Consider the following 4,935-nt stretch of genomic DNA (forward strand, 5'->3'; position numbering starts at 1 on the left):
ATGGCATTTGTAGAGGCTAAGTAAGTGGAATTTTTCAAGGATTTTGTTCTGTGATGTTTCCAATAAAATTGTATAGGAGTAAACCCTTTTGTATGATGTTGAATAGTTCTTTTGAATTGATAATTGTATGGCATTTGTAGAGGCTAGGAAAGTGGAATTTTTCAAGGTTTTTGTTCTGTAGTGTTTCCAATAAAATTGTATAGGAGTAAACCATGGTCTTCCTGTAATTTTTTTTTACTTGACCCTTTGACAAGGTTCATTATTTCCAAATCTATTATAGGGGGTCATAATAATACTCTGATTAGTCCCGGGGGGTCATGGGATGAAAAAGGTTAAGAACCAAGTTTAGTTGGTGCGTATGGGCCAGGTTGCGAGAAAAGTGAAGATAAGCGAAATGAACTCTGGAAAGAATTAACTAGGTGTGTAGAAGGACTGGGTAGTAGGAACAATGTAGTTGTGATGGGTGACTTGAATGTTATAGTGGGTGCTGCCTGGAAAGGTAAATGGTGTCATTGGTAAGTATGGCGTACCAGGTGACAATGAGAGTGATGAGAGATTGGTAGATATGTGTGATGAACAAGAGCTGGTGATAAGTTGTAGTTTTTCCAAAAAGAGATATAATAACAAGTATACGTGAGTAAGAGTGACATATGGGAGAGGGGTAGAAAGAGCATTAATTGATTGTGTTGATAACAAGAAGGATGTTTGGAAGATTGAAAGATGTGTATTTAGGGGTATAGTTAACGGTATGTTTGATCACTTTTTGGTTAGAGGAAAATTAGTTGTAACAAATCAGTGGGGAAATAGAGAGGGGGGATGTAAAATGGAGGTAGTGAAGGTTGAAGAGCTGGTAAAAAACAAAGGTAAAAGTGAATATCAAGAAATGTTAGAAGTGGCATAAGACATGATGAAAAGAAGAGAAACTGGTGATCTAGAGGAGGAGGGGATATTAGTAAAAGAAAATTTTATTGGAATTGTAAGTGATGTGTGTGGTAAGAGAATTGTTGGAGGCAGCATGAGGGAGGGTAGTGAATGGTGGAATGAAGGCGTGAAGATAAAATTGGAAGAGAAAAAGAGAGCATTTGAAGAATGGCTGCAGAGTAATAGTGTAGAGAAGTATGAAAGATATAGAGAGAAAAATTTGGAAGTAAAATCTAAGGTAGCTGGGGCAAAGAGGGCAGCTGACTGGAGGTGGAGCCAGGGAGTGGGTCGTTCGTATGAAGAGAATAAGAAATTTTTTTGGAAAGAAGTAATGAGAGTAAGGAGGGGTGGATCAAGAATTAAAGAGACAGTGAAAGATGAAAATGAAAGGTTGTTGAAAGGAGAGGAGGCAAGGAAAAGGTGGGCGGAATATTTTGAAAGGTTGCTGAATGTTGAGGATAATACGGAGGCAGATATCATGACTGTTGCAGGTGTTGAGATGCCAGTGATGGGAGATGAGAATGAGAGAGAGATTACAAAAGAGGAAGTGAGGAGAGCACTAGATGAAACGAGAGTAGGAAAAGCACTTGGTATGGATGGGGTGAGGAATGAGATTCTCTAAGATTCTTTAAAAGCAATAGGTAACATTTCTCATATCAAACTGATTTCTATACAGAAAGTCTCCTGGACCAGGGTTCGAAACCCGGCCGGTCAGATACTAAAGTCTTTGAGTGATTTCGCCTTGGGCTCTGATCGCGAGGTCGTTAAGAGAATCCAGACTTTAATGTATTAATATATAAGGCTTATTTGAAAAATGAAAAACACGTTTAAATGTGCAAAATTTATCATATATATATAAATTTATATATATACATATATTTATATATATATATATATATATATATATATATATATATATATATATATATATATATATATATATATATGTATATATATATATATATATATATATATATATATATATATATATATATATATATATATATATATATATAAACCAGTGGGGAAATAGGTAACTCCGGAGGTCTATGGAAAAATATTACTTTTGGGAACTTCAGTGAATTATGAAGCTGTCAAAACCTTTAAGGATTCCAACCAAACTAGTCCAAATAATTAGATGGACAACATAATTGGGGCTAAGAATATCCTGTCAATCAAATAAGAGCACTGATACCTAGGAAATACCTTATTGGAGTCGAAGAAATAGAGACTGGTAAAGCTGGAATTACCTTAATATTCAATTAAAATCCTTAATCATATTTGGTAGAGGAGAAACGAGTGTTAAGGCTCCTACACACGATCAATTTTTTCGTCAATTTATTGATATGAATTTATTGACGTCAGTGAACTGATGGAGAAATCAGTTGATATCAATTTAATTGAAAAAAATTTCATTGAATCAATTCATTGAGAGATCAAAAATCCTTTGATATTTATTCATGGGTCTTCAATAAAATTTCGTCCAGAGCAAGCACTATTCCTAGAGCCACAGATGATTTCATCTCGAAGTTATGAATCAAACTGAAAATTGAAGTCAAATCATTGACCGTGTGTAGGCACAGTGATTTCCTCAATTTCATTGTCGTCAATAAATTGATATCAATTAATTGACGAAAAAATGGATCGTGTGTAGGGGCCTTTAGAAGGAATGTAAACATTGAATATGCTCTTCACCAAAAAGATGCAGCAAGTAAAGAAGAAAAGGATGCCTCTTATGAAGTTCTGAAATATGATAGCAACAATATGAAAACTAGAAATACAAGGGTCGTGCTGGCAGATCTTGGGTCTGTGGCAGCCTAGTGAATCAGAATTATGAATTTGGGCTCAATAGCCAGGGTTGTGATGGCCGATGTGGTAACGTCCCTGACCGGTGATCCCCAGACTGCGGTTCGAGTCCAGCTCAAACTCGTTGGTGTCTTTGGTGGCTGCAACCTCAGCATCCTTGTGAGCTAAGGATGGAGATTTGGAGGAGCCTATAGGTCTATTTTCTTAGTTTTGCTTAGTCATCAGCAGCCAATGCCTGGCCCTATTTTGTCCTAGCTTGAGCGCTGATAATATGTATTTATGGTCAGTCTCTAGGGCATTATCCTGCTTGATAGGGCAATGTCCCTGTCCCTTGCCTCTGCCATTCATGAGCAACCTTTAAAACCTTTAAACTAGAGCCTGTCAGACCATTTAGGACACCAGGGTATCTACTGTCATGATAATATGAGGTAAAAGTTAGAAGAGGTTAGACAATAAATAAATAAAAAAAGGAAGTAAGGACAAAAGTTAAGTAGAAGGATATATAGGATATAAAGAAAGCATAGCTAGGGATCGAAGCATAACTGTAAAGACCATCAAGTAATGCCTACAGTGTGATATACACTGATGACGCTACCCTCTACAGGAATGTGCCCTATTGGAAATGTTACAATAGATTCTACAAAAACTATGTAGGGTTTAAAATTGGGTATTTAATGGAAATCCAATGAACTTACCGTCTTGATACTATGCATACATATGCAGATATGCATACACACAAATACTGTATATATATATATATATATATATATATATATATATATATATATATATATATATATATATATATATATATATACATACATATATATCATGAAGCAGTTTACATTACAGAGTTTGGTTCAAGAGAAAAAAAATATGCAACTGTCTCTTGAACTCCTGAATTGAGGATAAATATATTACATAATCATGTCATACAGCTTATCGTTCAATAAATTGCGAGGAGGAATAAGGATAAATAAATTTTTTAAATAAAGATTGCATTATATTTATAAGCACTGGTGCTTTAGAGGAAAAATGGGCCGTAGAAAAGGATGGGAAAGAGGAAGGATAAAAAGTGATTGAAATTAAGAGAGCAAAGACACAGTTGGCACTTACTCCTAACAAGGGTTCGACTAAAAGTCTATTACAATCTAAATTTCTAGAGTTTCCCTTCAGTTACTCTTGCGAGATTGAAAGAAAACGGAACAGTTAGCGATGAAAGACAACGTTATTGATTATAAAGGGGAAACTTAGATAGATCTGCTTTTCGGCATTTGTTATTATGTTTATAGGTTCTCTGGGCATTGCTAACTATAAGAGAGAGAGAGAGAGAGAGAGAGAGAGAGAGAGAGAGAGAGAGAGAGAGAGAGAGAGAGAGAGAGAGAGAGAGTATACAAATTCAGTTTCTGGAATCAGACACATCCTTATTTATAGCTGGGGTTTAGCCCATTGTCATCACCACGCTGGCCAATGCGGATCGGTGATGGTGGGAGACTTTTGTCTGATCGCTCAAAGCAAACCAAATTAGTATGGTTGATCTTTAAATCTTAAATCAACTTGGTCACTTAATGGATAAGTCTATTGTAGCTTATATTTATGTGCTGATCCAAAAGCACAGATTTGAGTCCTGGCCAAGGTCGATAGACGTTCATATATTTAACTCTTCTTTGATACACCATTCCCTAAATAGAGTGAATTTGATATCAAGAGGTATTTTGGGGTTTTTAAGAATTTAGATAGAGAAAGTATAGGAATTAGTATTAATGAGGAATACCTTAACAACTTAAGATTTGCAGATGACATTACAAAACATGATAGATCTGAAGAGAGTTCAGAAATGAAGGACTTTAAATGAATATGAGTAAAACTAAGATCATGTTCAATGAAAATGTAGACACAACAACTAAGGTTTAAGAACGAACCCCTAGAGATTGATTATGAATATACGTACTTAATACAGAGATTTGTTTCCCTAGGACACGAGACCAAAATAAAATGAAGGATAAGCATGGGACGGAGAGCATTTGGTATACAAAATGAGATTATGAAAATTAAAATGCCACTCTCTCTAAAAAGAAAAGTATTTAATCAGATGGTCCTACCACCATTAACTTATGCATAAGAAACTTGCAGCCTTATTAAAGTCTTAGAACATAAGCTAGCTACAACTCGAAGAGCTATGGAAAGAGTAATGATGGGAATAACACC

This window comes from Palaemon carinicauda, unplaced genomic scaffold (genome assembly GCF_036898095.1).
Source record: "Palaemon carinicauda isolate YSFRI2023 unplaced genomic scaffold, ASM3689809v2 scaffold441, whole genome shotgun sequence".
In the NCBI taxonomy this organism is placed as follows: domain Eukaryota; kingdom Metazoa; phylum Arthropoda; class Malacostraca; order Decapoda; family Palaemonidae; genus Palaemon; species Palaemon carinicauda.